The sequence below is a fragment of the Eurosta solidaginis genome, chromosome 2 (assembly GCF_040869045.1).
Source record: "Eurosta solidaginis isolate ZX-2024a chromosome 2, ASM4086904v1, whole genome shotgun sequence".
Lineage (NCBI taxonomy): Eukaryota > Metazoa > Arthropoda > Insecta > Diptera > Tephritidae > Eurosta > Eurosta solidaginis.
In genome coordinates, this window is record NC_090320.1 from 109044760 (window position 1) to 109064750 (window position 19991).

General features: G+C 43.7%; 1 protein-coding gene across 1 annotated transcript in view; it reads left to right on the forward strand.

Moving 5' to 3' along the window:
- Positions 1–19991, forward strand: part of Kdm5 (Lysine demethylase 5) — a 624217-nt gene that overhangs the window by 485937 nt on the left and 118289 nt on the right. The gene's annotated exons all lie outside the window — the stretch shown is intronic.

Here is a 19991-nt window from a genome sequence, read left to right on the forward strand (position 1 = left end):
TGTACTGCCTTGGGTCCATTTGACACTGAAAAGGAAAGAAAATAGAAAACCCATTAGAAAAAATTATGAAAAATTCGTTAGGAACCCGTCATACTTACGTTTTACTTTACCAGCTTGAAACTTCTTTTGTAAATAACAAAGTGGTGGGGCTAATTTATCCACCACAATCCTACATTAATGTATCCTGGAAAATTCCTGTTACGGGAAACCAACTGGATGGCAACCCGCAACCTAACAACGGCAGCCTCATTAGTGCTGTCCAACTAAGGGCGAATACCGAACACTCAATAGACAAAATCAGTACCGAAAATCGCAAAACCTCAAAATCGGGACTGACGTGTTTTTTCTATTTTTCACTCATATGGGCATCTCATGCAGTACCAACCAGGCATACACAACAAAGAAATTCAAAAAGAAGGAGAACAAAACAAGGACAAACCTCTTCTTGTACAAAAAATTTAACATTTTTTTTACAAGGAAATTTTTTTTGTTTTCTTTTACCCGTTTTTTGGCCACTGTTTTCGGGTTGGGGGGGGGGGGGGGGGGGGGGGGGGGCAGGACTTGTTGTTTCTCAACAACAAACATCACAAACAGTCATTATAAGGGCTCGGTACAAAAACAATCCGAGTCCCGAAATAAAAGAATCCCGACACGACAAAATCCCGAAATGGGAAAAGTGAACTGTTTCTACCGGCCTAGTGTGCTACTGCCCCAGTGACCTAGTTTTTTTTCAAGGGCAAGCAAGTACATGTATGTATATATATATACTCGCACACCACAAATTCACCATACCAGCTATCAGCTAACCAATAAATACACGACAGGGCTGCATGCAATCTAATAATGATACGTGCAGATAGAACGCGTCGTGAAGAACGCATCGCCAATCTGCATGTAAGCACCGGCAGTTGATACATTTTCGAATTTAATTACGATGTTCGCTATTCGTCATGAGCTGTCGCACAAAATTAAATGAATACCGTCGTCAGCCTCTACGGTTCGTTTTAAACTCGGTTTATTCATATATTTTAACGTACGTTTGTTAATAAAACACCACGCGCATCACGAAAACAAGTAATTTTGCGCGGGTGGCTTGGAATCACGTCCGCTCCAACCTCCCACACACCGCAATCTTGCTGTTTTTTGTTGAAATACATAAGCTGCTCGAAATCACAGCACTAACTACTTTGCAAAAAACGCTCTCGTCACTCCACGTCATTTGACTAGTCCATTTACGGTGATGGGTTATATTCGTAGTCACATTTGCATGGGCGTGGGTAGGTTTTGTGACCAGGTGTTTTGTAGGGTAATAATATAATACACAACTGACGAAATACATGCGCTATATAGTAAAGAATATTGATGGGCCAAATGTAACAATTTGTCAGATAAGTAAAGAAAACGAAAAAATTGTACACAAAAATCGAGTACAAAAAATTAATTAATTTAATAGTCTATTACTAATCATATTTAGATATAAATATATTTTAAAAATCCGTTAATGAAGGCTAAAAAATGTAACAAATAAATATACATTTAATTAGGTAGATTTTACAATAAGAAGAAGAAAAAAAAACCGGTTTACTTCAAACATTAAATCAAATATTTCAAACTAGCTTTTATATATTTCACTTTATTTAAAATTTTCTTTTCATTTTTAATCATCTTTTTAGAAGTTGCACTGTGATGAACGAATGAGTCCCGGGTTAGAGCACCCTAATGCTAGCATACTTCTTCGTTCATAACGTCAACAACATATTAAAGCCTAAAGAAGAATGTGGGAAGATTAATTTAATCTTACCAAATTCTTCTTTTCTAAAGGGGGATGATGTAGTGCCATAGTAAATTGCATTAAAATAAATTGCAGCTGGCAACCCTCTTTAGAAAAGTGCAAGATGGAACCATACATCAGATGCACTTGCCGTTGCTCGACGCCATGATTAATCTCGACGCCATCATTAATTTCGTTGCTAAGCAACGTAAAGAAAAGCTGCCTAGCTACAGAGTTGCGTTAGCGGCAGTTTTCAGTTTAAAGTGAACCGACACCTAATAGACACGCTCAATTTTTTAGACCCGCAACTTACAAAAAAATAAATATACAATAAAAATAAGAACACCTAAGAACCTAAAAGTTTAATACTAAATTACAGAACATATAAAGAACATAAATTTAAAGTGTTTTATATTAAATTTGAGAACTAAAGTGTAAAAGCGCGATTTTACATCTAAAACTAAAAGTGTTTAAGAAACGATAAAAAGTTATTAATAAAAGATTTTCTTATACTGACCCAACCAAAATAAATATTTTATTATAAGAAGAAAGTTAAGAGGTGAGTGCGTGTGTAGTTTGTGCCAGACAAGTGTGTACGGCAGACAAGTGTGCGCGCCAGACATTTTATAAGATCCATAAAATGGATTCTCCATAGTTGTGCCGTTTCCTCTTCCGTGTATTATTGGATTGGTACTATTTGCTTGACCCCCATCAGCGAGACTTTTGCCCGGGTTTCGCCCATCATTTTCACCTTGACCCGCTTGGTTTTCCAGCGGAACGTCTTTATGGGTCGTGCACCTCAGCTTCAGTTCCCTGAAGAACTGTTCGGGATCAGGGTCCCCCTCTTCGTATACGTGTGTGATGTCACTTCGTTCTGGGCCGTGCCGTTCTTTTGTAATATTTTCTTCGGGATCCTGCCTTGCGTGTGGATCGGTCTCTTCTGTATCTGGTGCCAACTCCTGTTCCCTGACGGCCATTTGGTGTTCGGAGATCGGTGGGCCGTAAAAAATTTGTATTTTTTGTATTCGCGCCCGGTTTGGTGGCCATGGTGTGGCTTCGAACGGCGGGCGCCATGGCCGTATTGGTTTTGGGGAGTCTGGTGGTGCAGATTGGCCCTTGTTTCGGCTCGTTGTTACCTGCAATGAATAATTAGAATGGCAGTTGTTTAAAATTCGCACGGCGATCCTGTACGTGCACGTGTTTTTGTTTGGGTTGCTCGGGACGTACAAGTTTCATCGTGTTTGTAGAAACATATTCCACCACCAGGTATGGGCCGGAAAATTTCGGTGCTAACTTTTGGGCGAATTTGTCTCCCGCAGATGAGAGTGGGTGGTCCCTTTTCATCACCCGCTCCCCTATTCGTGGTTTCCATTGCCGTCTGGGTAGGGCGTAATTTTTTTTCTGTTGCCTCGAAGCGTTGGCTAGGCGCCCTTTTATCTCGTCTCATAACTTGGTGATGGACGGTGGTACGGTTGGTGGCTCCGCTCGTACTGCTTCCTCCGTGCGCACTTGCTGCAGTGCTGTAAGATCTCTACCGAAATTGATTTATGCTTCGGATGCTGTTGTAGATTCTTGGCTTGCCGATTTGCGGAATCTCCTGGTCCCAGGATGGTTTTCACGACTCGGTGGGGTTTTCGTGGGGTGCGTAGGCTGTCGTAATAAGTTTACGATCGATGCAGTGGTCGCTCGAAAACGATCCTAACACCTTCCCAATGAACTGTTTACCATTCTCGGTGAGAAAGGTTTCCGGCAGCCAAATCGATAGATGACTCTTTCTTGTAGTGCCTTGATTACGCTCGCCGTGGTCGCTTGTCGCACTGGGATCAACTCCACCCACTTGGAGAATTTATACACCATGACGAGCAGACAAGTATTTCCTTGGTTGGAACGGGCAGTGGTCCCACGAAGTTAGCGGTTACTATTTCCCACGGCCGTGAAGATTGCATCAATCCTGCTGGGGGTCTTTGTTCGACTTTGTATTCAGCGCATCTGATACACTTCCTTACGTGCTTGAGTACATCGCGGAACATTCCGGGCCAGTAGTAGTTTTGTTGCGCTCTTTTGATTACAGTACGTCTTTCCGTCGATCGGGTGGGACGCATAACTTCCATTGCGGTGACCGCGATAGTTGGTTCTTTGGGGAAATGTGTCGGAAGAGTCGGTTATCGACGATCTGGTAATCTGGATGTGCCTGCGGTTGTTCCTGCACCTGTCTTGTCTTCCTCTCGTGCCAGTCGTCCGTTCCGTTGGCTATGGTATACAAAATATCTGCTTCAGCGTGTTGTATCGGGCAGCGGGAGAGCGCGTCGGCTACCACATTCTGCGCTCCTTTTCTGTATTCTATCTCGAAGTTATATTGTTACAGTTCCAGTGCCCATCTTGCCAGGCGTCCAGAGGAGTTTGGGAGCGAGTGTAGCCATTTTAGCGAGTGGTGGTCGGTGATGACGGTGAAGTGATTCCCCTCCAGGTACGGTCTCGTCTTTCGGATACCCCATAGCACGGCGAGACATTCTTGTTCGGTGGCCGAGTATCGCTTCTCTAGCTGGGTTAGGCTTCGTCTGGCATAAGCTACCACATTCTCGTGGTCGGAATGGCGTTGATAAAGCACGACGCCCAGGCCCTCTTCGCTCGCGTCGGTCTGGAGAAAAAACGGTCGAGAAAAGTCTGGACAACAAAGTACCGGAGCCCTGGAAAGATTGTCTTTCAGTGCTTTGAGGGCGTGATCTTGTTGCGCCTCCCATTTCCAGACTTGTCCCTTCTTCAGGAGTTGGCTAAGCGGTGCGGCGAGCGTAGAAAAGTCTGCCACGAAGCGGCGGTACCAGGACGCGAGTCCAAGGAAACGGCGGAGCTCTTTGAGCGTTTGCGGTGCTGGCATCTCCTGTACAGCGGACACTTGCTGGATCGGTGTGAATTCCTTTCGAACTGATTATGTGTCCTAGGTAATGGAGTTGCTGCTGGACGAAGCTGCTCTTCTCGAAGTTTACTTGCATCTTGTGTCTTTGTAGGCGCTCAAAAACTTCCCCCAAGATCGCCAAGTGTTATTCAAAGTTATCTCCCAAAACTTTTGGTTGCAGCTCGGTCCCAAGTATCGTATCCAGAGCGCGTTGGGATGTGGTGGGGGCGGCATATGGTCCAAAGAGCATGACTTTCCACTGGAACAGTCCCCTGCCAGGAACTGTGAACGCGGTGTATGGTCGTGACTTCCGGGCGAGGGGGATTTGTCAATATCCATTCTCCAGGTCGATGGATTAAATAAAACCCCACGGGTTAGGGGATCAGAATGCCTGTCGGTAGGTATGCCTGTCGGTAGGTATGTCTGTCGTAAGAGGCGACTAAAATACCAAATTCAAGGGGCTGTGTAGCGCAACCCTTCAGGTTGCCAGCGCAATATATAGCTTCTCCAAACCCAATTGTCAACCTCACCTATCCGCGGCGAATCCTGTTTCACTAACAGACGAGGCTCTGGCGACCCCAAGTTCAATGAGGAGGAAGGCAATGGCCTGAAGGTTTAATGTGGCCATATAAATCGTTCCCGAGATGGTCGGGCTAGCACCTTAATGGTGCTGTGGTACCGGAGCGTACCGGATCTGTATCCGGCAAAGGACCATCACATCGATAACACTCCCCAAAGCCTTCGGGGAGCAACCTTATCGCTACAACAACAACAACAACATCATGGTTGAAATAAACTTGGCTTCCTTCAGCTGGTCGAGGATTGCTCCAATTTTCAGTAGCGGATACGCGTCCGGTTCGCTGGCGGCGTTTAATTGGCGGTAATCTATGCACATCCTCAGGGTGCCCTGTTTCTTGCGAACTAGCACGATTGGCGAGCTGTACGCGCTTTGCGATGGCTCTATTCTTCCTCCTGCTAGTAGCTCATCCACCTCCTCGTTGATTACTTGCTGCATGGCCGGGTTGCGGGGATAGTATCGTTGCTTCAACGGCCGGTTATGCTTGTGGAGAATCATATACTCGGCTGCAGTGATTGGTCAGGTAATTTCGCCAAACCGCTTTTGGTGGTGTGCCAAAAAGTTTCCCAGCTCTGTGTTTTGGTCGTCGCTCAAGCGTTCTCGGCTCGTTAATGAGCATAGTGTGTCCAGTTCGGGTGCTCTCTTTATGAGGTGGGTTTGGTCAAAGGCTGAGGTATGCTCAGTCGATCCAGAGTCGGGTAGAGGTCCCACTTCCCCCACCTAAATAAATACATATTAAATTAGTGTTTTGATTTCGAACACACACACACGCGGCTCTCAGACTAGAATTTCCACCACCTTGAATTCAGTAGTGAGAGAGGGAGAGTGATATTTCCTAGGTAGTGTCGCCGAGAATATTATGATCAAAATGACGGCGGTTCTCCGTAGGGAGAGAGAGATAGAGTACTAGCTAACGGTGGCTCTTATCGGATGGTGATGACGACGGCGAATGACGGTGGCTCTCGCCAAAGGGTGATGACGGCGGTAGCGGAGATCACGCCTGAGGAGAGAGTGTTAGATGATACTGGTTCTCACCAAAGAGCTATGACGGCGGTGGTGGCTAGACTCCGGGATGGGATGTCCAAGGATCGGGAAGGCGATGGTGGTTGTACCTAAGGCGAAGTGTCGTGTCCGTTGTCCGTCCTTGGTACACAATCCTTGCCGGGTAGGAGTTCGAGGTATAGACGCACATCTGGTCTGCCAGTTGGATGCTCCGCTTGTTAGGACGCGGTTTGATGTTGTTCTTTTCCAGGTGTTTCAGTACTGTGTCATCTTCGTATGACAGGGTTGCGCCGGTGTCCACTAGTACGCGCACGCTCATGCCCTCGATGATCACCGGTATGTAGAAACGGCCACCTACTTGTGCTTTTGCGGTCGGTTCACTGGCGGGTGATTCCCTCGGTTTCACTGGCCGGATATGTGGTCCTTGGCGGTTTCCTTTAATAGCGTTTGGTGGCGTTCTGGATGCGTTCTTCTCGGTAGTTTGGTTAGTCGGAGGTAATGGGCAGTCCCTGGAGAGGATGTTGTCTCGTCCACACCTGGATCAGAACTTCCTCCAGGGGCCCCTGCATTGATAGCGATGGTGTCCGCGTTCCTTGCAGCGCCAACAGCACTCCCTGCAGTCGTACTCCGTCTGCAGGTGGTATTGGCTGTGGACCACCCCTTTGCCCTGTTTCGCTTCTTCGCCTCGATTGTCTTAAACTCGCTGCGCCTGACAAAGAGGCGGTATTCCACGCGTAGGCCATCGTAGATCTGTTCGAGGCGGTTTTCCTCACACATCGTCGGGTGCTGGCGGATCAGCGTTTCTAGCGCGAGAATGTAGTACTTGGCCTTTTCACGGCCTTGCTGCTTGCGTTGTCGGATGGCTTCTTCCAAATGTCGCAGGTGACGCTTAGGTAGAAAAAAAGTTTGCACCTCCCTCGAAGATCGCTCCAGCGGTGTATTTGTTGCTTACGGACGTGGTACCATTGGAGTGCTTTGCCACGTAGAAGTTCCGGCAGCGTTGCGAGGAGCCAGTCGATGGGGATTCGGTAACATTCGGCGAGCTCCTCTATCCTCTCAAGAAACTCGTACAGCTACTCCTCTCCCGAAAAGTGCAAATCCAAGCGGCGAACGGTATTCATAAGCTCACCGTCGCTCATTTCGTCTCGTTTCAGTGATGCGTGCTCTCTCTTTCCCCCGTGCGGCTGCGGGCTGTGAATCTGGATCGAAGGGGTCGGCTTTGTTGTTGGCTGGGGTAGCATAATATAATAATAGGATTTCCCCTCTTCCTCATTCAATCCCTTTCCAGCTCCTTCAGCAGGTCTTCACTTGATTTTCTCGCGCGTTTCGCTCGCACGTAAGTGCTCAGTGCGCGGCGCAGCTCGGCTACGGTCTGTCCTTCCACGATTCGATGTTCCTTACACTCCTCTATCAGACTCTCCCTTTTCAGCAAGTAGATCCAATTGACCGAGTCGGTATTCAGCGTCGTGCCTTCAGGAGCCGGTGAATGTGTTGTTTCTAGCGGTGTTCGTCGAACCCGCCCCGGCAGTGTTGGTGGTGCTTGTATATGATTTTCCACGGTCATCTGCGGAGGAGGGTCCCTGCTCGGGCGCCATTTATGAGGTGGGTTTTGTGTAAGGCTGGGGTAACGCTCAGTCAATCCTGAGTCGAGTAAAGGCGGGCAGCAGCTTTCCGTTGCAAGATGGTGAGGGGCGGAGCGGCGGCTAACGGTCGTCGTAGCAGAGTAGGTATCGGCAGGACGGTTGAATGGTGGTCGGGTAACGGACGGATTGTTACGGCGGTATGGTAGCAGCGGCTTAATGGCGGTAGGATGGCGGACGGCCAACGATCGTCGTAGCAGCGTCTTAACGGCGGTAGGATGGCGGACGGCCGACGGGCGTCTTAGCAGCGGCGCTATCTGCAGGACGGTTGAATGGTGGTCGGATAACTGCGGTATCAGCACGGCGGCTGAACGGCGGTCGGCGTAGCAGCGCCGGGATAGAAGCAGCGGCTTAACGGTGGTAGGATGGCGGACGGCCAACGGTCGTCGTAGCAGCGGCGGCTTAACGGCGGTACCAGCAAGGCGGATCAGCACGGCGCACAGTGTTTCGTGTAGAACAAGCTAGCTGAACAAAAACAAAGTTCTTATTCCAAGAAAAGTGTAATGAGAAATGAAAGAAAACAAACAAAATAACGGGATTTGTGTTTTTTTTTGATATTTTTGCTCATATATATTGAGTAATTGAAGTAAGAAGGCAGGAGTGGCCGTAAAAAGTATTGATTAATTTGCAAAATTCTTGTTGAATATTAAACTTCATATTTCTTTTAAGTGAAGACTTTTATATAATTTTTTTATTGATTCTAAGCTCGAAGGTAAGTACAATTTTTTAATAGTAATTCTTTCGCAATTAGAGTATTTTCAATATATTTAGCATTCCGTTATTAAGAAGAAAAGGTATTTTTTCTCTATATTTTTAACTTTAGGGACAAAAAAGTTACATACATCCGCCGACATCCGGGCTAAATTTTACATATGTTATAGTCGCAAGTATTCTCTAATAGCCGAAAGAAAAAACCATTGCGAATTCTTTGCACATCTATTTTTAATTTTTTTTTTTTGTAGATTTAGTTATCTCTACATATAAAATAGGATGTATGTACGTACCAGCTCCGACGAGATATTTGAACCTTTAAAGCTGATCTACAAACAGCAAAAGCAATTCCCAGGTACAGGGAACAAACACGTAGCCATAAAACACACAAAAATAAACGCGCAAGGTCAACAAGAGCTCACCAAAATTAAAAGGCGAAGATCACTGACTTCAACCTGCCACAACCTACCGCACCAGTCAATAAGGCATAAAACAGGTACATACAAAGCAATCCTAATGCAGATATAACCACACAGGAACGCTACACAAAACTACCCCATTTGGTAGCATCTACGACAATACCTGAATGTAATATAAATACTGCACAACTGATAACAAATCAGAACGATAAACGACACTTAAGATGGCAGCACAACAATCATCAACTATTCACCCTGTCGGAAAATCAACAACACAAAGCAGTTTAGTTATAACCGTACCAAGAACGGAGTTTTTTGAGATTTGGGTTCAACATTCGAAAGAAACCAGATATTTTTATTTTATTTTTTTATTTAAAGTTTAAGCTTACAAATATCGACAAATTCGTCGAAGCTGCATCAAAAGTGGATCACTTATGGAAGACATAAGGAGCGATTTTTGAATAAAAACTCTGAGTGGCTTTCGGGTCCAGACTTCACATTTACAATAACGGTGGATTCAAAGTTAGTTAGCTGCAGTGAAAAAACCAAACGGCGTTAAGTGGATGACCTCATGCAATCTAGAAGTCCTGGTGAGTTACTTTATGCAGCAGAAGTATCAACGCGTATGTCCGGCAACAGAAATGTTGCTAACATTATAAAAATATCACAGGAAACCACTCAAATATCCGGCAAAAAGATGACATGTTAGCCATATGCACGATGCTTGAGCAATGTAGAAGCTTTAGCATACTATGCAGGCCATAAGGTTTATCCATCATTTTATAGTCTAAGAAAAGCTAAGGCAGAATGCTATCCAAATGAAATTGATGTGGTTGAAACACGTGCGGAAATTAAAGTCCAGCCCGTATTAGATAAAACTATTGAGCGTTTAGTTTTAGCAAATCAAGAAGTTTTTGTTAGTTTATTACCTACAAACTTGACGTATACTTTCATCAGCAAGTAGGGTTGCGATGGAAGCTCTGGCCATAGCACATATAAGCAAAAGTTGACATTGTTATTATTATTATTGTAATTCACTTTTACATTCCTGACTGGTACTATAAAATAATTTTGTAAAAATTGTAGTGCCAGGATAAATACTCAAATAAATACAAAATATGTACATATGTACAGTCACTCACATAAATAAGTAGACACCCCTTTTTGGACAATTCTTACAATTTTCGCTTTCGCAAATTTATTTTAACTAATTTCCCATAAGAAAATTTGTCACGATCTATAACAAAAACTAAATTATATTTAAAAAATGTTTGAAAAATTCGACGAATTTTCATATTTTAACTAATTTCCCATAAGAAAATTTTTCACGATCTACAACAAAAACTAAATTATATTTAAAAAATGTTTATAAAATTCGACGAATTTTCATAAAAAATTTAAATTTTTTTTTCCGAATTTTTAGAATTTTTTAGAGTATTGAGATTTGTAGTCCATTCAATTTAAGTACAATAAAGTAATATTCTTAAGTCCTTTAAATTTTTTTTGGATATATGTCACTTATTCACACGAGTTACTGCATATGAAATAAGCAAATGTATACATATGAAGTTAAATTTTGGAAAAAAATAAAAAAACAAGAACATATGGCTGAAAAAAATGTCGTAGTTGTAATAAATGACTGCATATGAAACGGAAAATCTCATAAAATAATTTTGTCCAGCTAGCTTGTTCTACACGAAACGCTGTGCGGCGGTAGGATGGCAGACGGCCGACGGGCGTCGTAGCAGCGGCGCTATCTGCAGGACGGTTGAATGGTGGTCGGGTAACTGCGGTATCAGCACGGCGGCTGAACGGCGGTCGGCGTAGCAGCGCCGGGATAGAAGCAGCGGTGGTAGGATGGCGGAAGGCCAACGGTCGTCGTAGCAGCGGCGGCTTAAGGGCGGTACCAGCAAGGCGGATCAGCACGGCGGGTGGATGGCGGACGGCCAAAGGTCGGCGTAGCACCGGCGGGGTGGAAGCAGCGGCGGCACCAGATGGCGAGCGCATACCAGGGCGAAGACGAGGGGGGAGGTAGGCTCGCGACGGAGTTTACCTATACAGCGGCTGCTTGTTCCGGTCGGGGTATTCGGCGGGATCGTATGATCGGTAGTCGTCGGCAGGATCGATAGTCGGCGGGGTCGGTCACCTAAGGAAGAGACTACGAGGACTCGTTAGTGCCGGCTTTACCGCTGAACACCCCCATCTCCCTACTTGCACGCTAGATTGAAGGTGCTGTACCAGCTGGGACACCGCGGATCGATCCGTGGGCGGAGGGGAAGTGCACCTTTAGGGCATAGCGGTAGCCCCTTGTGCGCACGCATCGGTCCACGGCCGAAGCCAGAGCTGAGGGGAAGGGTGATATAGTCATTAAGGCGTCGCACAATGTTTCGTGTAGAACAAGCTAGCTGGACAAAACTATTTTATGAGATTTTCCGTTTCATATGCAGTCATTTATTACAACTACGTCATTTTTTTTCAGCCATATGTTCTTTTTTTTATTTTTTTCCAAAATTTTACTTCCTATGCATAAATTTGCTTATTTCATATACAGTAACTCATGTGAATAAGTGACATAGATCCAAAAAAATTTAAAGGACTTAAGAATATTACTTTATTGTACTTAAATTGAATGGACTACAAATCTCAATACTCTAAAAAGTTCTAAAAATTCGGAAAAAAAATTTAAATTTTTTATGAAAATTCGTCGAATTTTATAAACATTTTTTAAATATAATTTAGTTTTTGTTGTAGATCGTGACAAATTTTCTTATGGGAAATTAGTTAAAATATGAAAATTCGTCGAATTTTTCAAATATTTTTTAAATATAATTTAGTTTTTGTTATAGATCGTGACAAATTTTCTTATGGGAAATTAGTTAAAATAAATTTGCGAAAGCGGAAATTGTAAGAGTTGTCCAAAAATGGATGTCTACTTATTTATGTGAGTGACTGTACACATGTACATACATATTTTGTATTTATTTGAGTATTTATCCTGGCACTACAATTTTTACAAAATTATTTTACAGTACCAGTCAGGAATGTAAAACTGAATTACAATAATAATAATAACAATGTAAATAATTAAATTAATTGTGTGAAAATTAATTATTACAAAAACAAAGTAGAAAAGACAATAGATTTAAATTAAATAAAACCTGGTCCAACAAAAAGTTATAGGGTAGGTTATCTTTTATAATTATGTTTATTCGCTATCATCACTTTCATTCGATGAGTCACTTGTGGAATAATCATGAGCATCAGCAACACTACTGTGAAAGCTTGAAACAACTGGGGTATTTATTGACTCCTCAACATTATCGGGGGACAGTAAATTTAAGACTTCTGAAGTCAGACTTTTAAATTTTTTCTTAGGTATCTCCCTAAAACTGTTAACTAAAGGATCCGATGTTATAAGCAACATATTCATAAGATCTCTATTCGTGGCTTCACGCGACTGCTTTTGTGTGTTATCATCCCTGAATCGTCTCAAATCTTTGTTACGGGCTTCCTGTGCTTCCTCTGAAAGTTGACCAATAGGTAAAATTGCTGATTTTGTAATATCAGTACTATACACTAATATTTTATGAACTGTAACAGGCATATTAAACCATGGATAGAGATCTATGTATAGTTTTTTAGTCTCAACCGCAAATTTTTCAAATCTTTGGATATTTATTTGTACCCAGATGCTAATGCGCGAAGGAGAGTGTCGAATCTTTTGATGAGCGTTACATCCAATCTCGTTATCTCAGCACTAGCCACAGAATTTTCGAAAAACCTACGAGCAGTGTTGCCGTCATTGGTATTGCCGAAACCTGGTTTTGGTTTATCTACTATCAATCCAAGTACACTTTTAAATTTATTCTGGATTTCGTTAGAACGTAGCTTTACACTCTCTTTATCTGCCTCATTCCTAAGCTACCATTTTTTTACTTCGAGGCGATAACTTATGTGAAGCAAGCATTCAAAACATCGTATCCATGTATGGAGAGTAGACAAACCAAAACCAAGATTATCTCGGTTAGGCGTAAAGTCCCGTAACTCATTATTCATATCTTTTGGAGTGGCACCACAAATATAACACTTTTGTGCGGAAGAAGTTTCAGTCAAAGCATTGCATTCTTCGAGCATGTACTTTGTTGGCAACAACGCATTTATCTCCTCTAAAACTTTGTTCGTTTCAAAAACAATAAAATCTTTTATTTCTTTAGAAAAAATAAATTTAGTTGGACGACAATACATGGTAGAAGAAGGTCGAGGATTCTGCCAAACAATATTACCTTTTTCATCCTGTAATTGAAGAGGAACGAAAGAAAATATAAACAAAAACTCGGACTGGACTTTAATTTCCGCACGTGTTTTACCCACATCAATTTCATTTGGATAGCATTGTGCCTAAGCTTTTCTTAGACTATAAAATGATGGATAAACCGTATGGCCTGCCTTGATGCTCCACTTCCGAGTCGTTTTGTACCCATAAGTCGTCGACTTGCTATCTACGTAGTATGCTAAAACTTCTACATTGCTCAAGCATCTTGCATCTGGCTCACATGTCATCTTTTTGCCGGATATTTGAGTGGTTTCATGTAATTTTTTTATAATGTTAGCAACATTTCTGTTGCCGGACATACGCGTTGATACTTCTGCCGCATAAAGTAACTCACCAGGACTTCTAGATTGCAAGAGGTCATCCACTCGACGCCGTTTGGTTTTTTCACTGCAGCTAATAAAGTCCTTCTTTCGTCTTCCGGGCCGGGGTTACCTGAAGAAATGGTTGGTTGCTCTGATGGCAACTTTGAATCCACCGTTATTGTAAATGTGAAGTCTGGACCCGAAAGCCACTCCGAGTTTTTATTCAAAAATCGCTTCTTATGTCTTCCAGAAGTGTTCCACTTTTGATCCAGCTTCGACGAATATGCCGATATTTGTAAGCTTAAACTTTGTATCGAATACTCGGTTGCTTCGCTTAAATCGTACTTAAGTACAACAAAACTCAATAATTCTTTATATCTGGTTTCCTTCGAATGTTGAACCCAAATGTCAAAAAACTCCGTTCTTGGTACGGTTATAACTAAACTGCTTTGTGTTGTTGATTTTCCGACAGGGTGAATAGTTGATGATTGTTGTGCTGCCATCTTAAGTGTCGCTGATCGTTCTGATTTGTTATCAGCTGTGCAGTATTTATATTACATTCAGGTATTGGCGTAGATGTTACCAAATGGGGTTGTTTTGTGTAGCGTTCCTGTGTGGTTATACCTGCATTAGGATTGCTTTGTATGTACCTGTTTTTATGCCTTGGTGATTGGTGCGATAGGTTGTGGCAGGTGATCAGTGATCTTCGCCTTTTTGCTTTTGGTGTGCTCTTGTTGACCTTGCGCGTTTATTTTTGTGTGTTTTATGGCTACTTGTTTGTTCCCTGTACCTGGGAATTGGGTTTGCCGTTTGTAGGTCAGCTTTAAAGGTTCAAATATCTCGTCGGAGCTCGTACGTACATACATCCTATTTTATATGTAGAGATAACTAAATCTACAAAAACAATTAAAAATAGATGTGCAAAGAATTCGCAATGGGGTTTCTTTCGACTATTAGGGAATACTTGCGACTATAACATATGTAAAATTTAGCCCGAATGTCCGCGGATGTATGTAACTTTTTTGTCCCTAAAGTTAAAAATATAGAGAAAAAATACCTTTTCTTCTTAATAACGGAATGCTAAATATATTGAAAATACTCTAATTGCGAAAGAATTACTATTAAAAAATTTTACCTACCTTCTAGCTTAGAATCTATCAAAAAAATTATATAAAAGTGTTCACTTAAAAGAAATATGAAGTTTAATATTCAACAAGAATTTTGCAAATTAATCAATGCATTTTACGGCCACTCCTTCTTACTTCAATTACTCAATATATATGAGCAAAAATATCAAAAAAAAAAGCAAAAATCCCGTTATTTTGTTTGTTTTATTTCATTTCTGATTACACTTTTCTTGGAATAAGAACTTTTTTGTCCAGCTAGCTTGTTCTACACGAAACACTGTGCGTCGGGCCACTCAACACCCAAGGGGGCGACGGGTGACAATAGCACAGAGGCATCTGCCCCGCTCGTCCTTACCTGGGTCAAGGGTCACCCGCGACATGACGGCGCCCTTTCACTCAACTAGCAGAAGCTAGAGCTGAGGGGGGGGGGGGGGGGGGGGGGGCGGGGGTTATATAGTCATTAAGGCATCGGGGCGCTCAACACCCAGGGGGCGGCGTGTGTCAATAGCACAAAGGCATCCGCCCCGCTCGGCCTTACCTGAGTGAAGGGTGACCCGTGCCATAACGGCGCCCCTTCCACTCAACTAGCCGAAGCCCTGAGGCGTAGGGTGAAATAGTCATTAAGGCTTCGGGCCGCTCAGCGCCCAGGGGGCGACGGGTGGCAATAGCACAAAGGCATCCACCCCGCTCTTCCTTACGTGGGTGAAGGGTGACCTCTGTGAGTGAATGGTGACAGCGCCCCTTCCACTCAGCTAGCCAGCCGGGGTGGCAAGACAACCACTCCCGCTGGCTCGCCTGCGAGAACTGAATTGCAAAATGCTGGAAAAATACACCACTATCATGGTGATTTGCTGGAGAAATACACCATTGGCCTGCCATCAGCTGTTGGTGGCATATGGCCATTTACCATATAATGGTTGTAGTGTTGCCGGCTGCCATCAATTGTTGGTTGTTGGCTATGCTATAGAAAGAGGTACAGGCGGGCTCAGGCGTAAGTGAAAAAGAAGTACAGGGGGGTTATGTTGTTGTAACGCTACGTTGCACCCTGATCGGCCTGGGTGCGTCTGAAACCGGCAATGGGTAGGCGCACACGGGTCGATCTCGGGTTGATAGTGCACTCGAAAGAAATACGAGAAAGAAAACACCAAGAGGAATTCCTCGTTATAATAATGTATTTAATTGAATTGAACGGAAATGTACAATGTAAAGATGACAAGGGTTATTTTACCTGTGTAACAAAGTACAGCGTTGATCCTTGGACGATGCGTATCGGTAGACGGTTGATCGAAAAAGAGGCCGGTTGTGCCGTTGATGACAACCGCTAAGCCGCGAAAAGGTCCTCTGGTATTAAGGAGGGGAAAAACCACACACACAACCATCCTTACGTACACGTGCATGGGTGCTGACAACCTGCACATACACATGCATGTGTACGCAACGCATGCATGTGCATGCATGCACACAAATGCGGCGTGAGTGTGGGTGGCTGGAAATATTATTAAAACATTAGGGAGAGGCTCCGTCAATCAAGTGAAAGTTAGGCATTGGGCCTAAACATGCCGCCCCCCTTGAGGTACGCAACCTCACAGTCCTCCAAGGATCACCGACCGTAAAGAAGAGGAAAAAAAATAAAAAACTTATAACTAACTTAACCTAACGACGGCCAGTCCGCCGGCTTGGCAGCACGCACGATGAGTTGCGTAGTGTGCGAGCTTGGTTGCGGATGCCTCGGTCATTCGCCACTTTCCCGTCATGGTTAGAAGCCTGAGCCATGTTTGCCTAGAGCTAGGGATTGCAAAAAAGTAAAAGGATATATATGTTCATATTTCTTGCCGTATATTACAAATTCATTGGAAATGAACAAGCATAGAATTTTGTATGAAGAAAATTCAATAAAAAATAACTTATTGTAATGATACAGGATTTTAAACGCACACCTCCATTGGGAATTCCTACAATTGGCGAATTTTTGATAAAACGTTCACAATAGTGAACAGCGAGTGAGTATTAATCTGTAGTCTGATTTTCTGTATACAAATTTAAAGGAAAAGCTGATTTGAAACAAATGCGCAATTCATGGCACTTCAATTTAATAACGGCGAACACAAGAAAAAGAAACCTTTCTTCCATTCTCTGGCCCTTCGCGACAGCCGTCCTCCCTGTCAGCTATGATTTGACACGTAGGTATGGCAATGGAGGGATAGAAAGATTTTACACTTGTACGAAGTGACAATGCACACCTCTTGCGACTGTGTACAACAGAAATTCAATAAAAAATAAATAAAAAAAAGGATAAAAAGTGTAAAAATTCCTGTATTTCGGTCGTTACCGAACATTTTCATGTTAGGCCTTGGTTGTGCCCGAGAGTACCCAACCGAAGATGGTACTCTGAGCCAGCAAAGGGCCAAACGTGGTGGGCAGAATCCCTGGTAATATTATCTCCGCATATACATCTGTTCCTAGGATGAGGCGGATCGGCGCGGATGCATGGAACTGCGGATCCGCAAGACGGAGATGTGCGATAGCGCTGTCGATGCTGGTCGTGGGTGTCATGTGCCGAAAATTGGATACGACCGCAGCATGGGTCGCAATCCTTTTGTTCTGTCCGTTTCTTCCTCGGATACGCAACAGATATCCTGCTTGACCGCCAATGCTGCTGGTAGGAAGTTGGAGCTCCTGGGCGAGCTCATCCGCAATCACTGTGGTGGGGGAGCATCCATCGATCAAGGCGCGAACGAGGTGTAGCCGCCCCCCTGCTTCTATTTTCACGACCGCGGTGGGGGTGATCGCTACCGTCGGGATCATGGTGGCGGTGGCAGCTGAATGCGGGGCTAGGAGCCCTGCCCGGAAGGCGGACACGGTGGTGAGCTGCAGCGAGTTGGATCCGTGACTGCGATCTCGTGGTTGATGATGGGTGTGATGTCGTTGTTCCAGGCGAAGAGGCCTTGTCTCCGCTCTGCGATCGCGCGGTGGTTGTCTTCGTTGAGGGTCCTTGGTTTGCCGGCGAAGAGACCGAGTCTCCGCTCGGCCGTCACGAACATGGCGCTGGACTGTAGATGGGTTGTGCTGGAGCCGCTTCCTTTCGTGCTGCAAAAGCGGTCGATACGATTTGGCTGCTGGTGTTGTGTTCGGGCGAAGAGACCGAGTCTCAGTTCCGGTTCGGTGGATTCGAGCTGGACGAAGAGGCCCAGTCTCCGTTCCAGCATCTGACGCATATAACGATATGGAGAAGTCAATCCGCTCACGGGGTGATTCCAGCTCCTCCTCAACTTGTACACTCCATGGCTTGGATCGGGCTTCGTGGAGTAGCTGTTCCTCTTCATCAATCGAGGAGATGTGAAGCATCGTGTGATGTTTTTCGCCGCATTTTTTACATCGGCCTTGCCTTGGGCACGCGTTAGAGCGGTGGTCTAGAGCCAAGCAATTTCCACAGCAGCTCCCGCGGATCGCTAAGTAAAGACGCTCCTCGGGTTTTTTGGCCCGAAAGATGGGGCACAGGCATATGGGATGTTGCTTAAAACAAGCGCGGCATTCCGACGTATAACGCATGACGTTCTTGGCAGCGTTTCGTTGTATAGCGGCAAAGCGACCCATTTTTCTGAAAGAGGTCGAGTCATTCTCGAAAATGCGGGGGCGAGTGGTCCCTAATTGTATTATTGGGGATTTGGGACATTTTATTAGCGCGCGCATCTGTCGCTGCAAAAAAAAAATATTCATATGTGGCGTGCATTATGCGCATGGCCTCTTTCCCCGCACGTTATGTGCCTGGGTCTTTAGTGCCTTATTTTGTTTATTTTGTGTCACCCGGTAGCGCTTTAGTTAGCCACGGGCACACTAGTGCTGCAGAAAAATGAGCATTTACGATTTTTCGGTTCGCACATTCTGGTACCGAACCGGGTAGAAAGTGTATAGCGTGGGTTCTTTTGAGTCGCTGTTATTTGTGTTGTTGATGCTAAAAATCAACAACTTCCCTGCCCGCCACAAAAAAAAATATTTGGACAGCAAATTGTATGCTATGTAAAGAAAAAATAAAAAATCTTCGTTTTGGACGAAGAGAAAAATTTGTAGAATGAATCATTTTTTTTTTTTGTTTTATTGGCCTTCGCTTATTTCTTCAACTTTTCCCCAAGTTGGCTTATAGTCCCGTTTTATTGATGGCCTTTAGCAAACGCCACGGTTCCCGAAGGGTATTTGGCTCCGGTACCGATTTTTCCGGAAACGGGTTTTTGGGTACCCGTTTGCATCTTATTATGCATCCCTAATATAATGTGCATTTAAAACTCGGCATATATGTGTACATACGTTGGTGTAAGTATATGGACAGTCAGTGCACGGACCTTACCGCATTAGTAGATTTATTAACTTTTCTTACCCCGTTTCATTTTCTACTACTACTACCACCGAGGCCCAAAATCTACCAGTTTTCAGTATTTTCGCATTGAGAACAAATACTGTGATCATTTTGTAAACGTATTTAATTGCTGAGCAGAACCATCTAATATTAGGCGGTTACACTAACCCCCCCAACGAAATTTGGACAAAGGTGTGCACAAATGCAAAACGGAAATAAATTTGTTTATGAGATAAATGTATTAACTGAGCACGCAAAATATTTTCGGCGCTTTTGTCATCTTTGTGTGTGTGTGAATTTAGGAGTAAGCTGTGCCGCTACACATTTACATGGATTTTGGTTTTGTTTTCAAAATTTCCATTTTTTGTTGAAAGCGTTATTTCCGTTCACTGTGCTTCATTTTGTTTTGATAAGCGATGAATTGTTTTGTACGAAAAAAACGGTCGCTTTTGTTTCTTGGAAAAAAATCTCTTAACTTCCATTACCATTTTCATATTCCGTCTACCAACATTTTCATTATGTAAAGTCCGCGAACTGGTATAGCATACCAACGGCAAAGACCAGGCATGCTTAACCAACGAAACGATATCATTTCGTTACGATAATCAACGTTAATAAACGAAACGAAGTCATTTCGTGTGTAAAGCATAGTGCCTAATGGATTTTAACGGAATCTCGGGGTACTGTGTTGTTGCTTTGTAACATACAAGGCCAATTACCTCAATTATCTTTGCGCTGGCTAGTACGCAAATTCTTATTGGATATTTACTATCTCTTTCCGGCAGCATACTTAGAAAAACATGTACGCTTTTCGTTTGTATTTCTGTCATATAAGTGCCATCAAATCGTGAGAGAGTTTACTTTT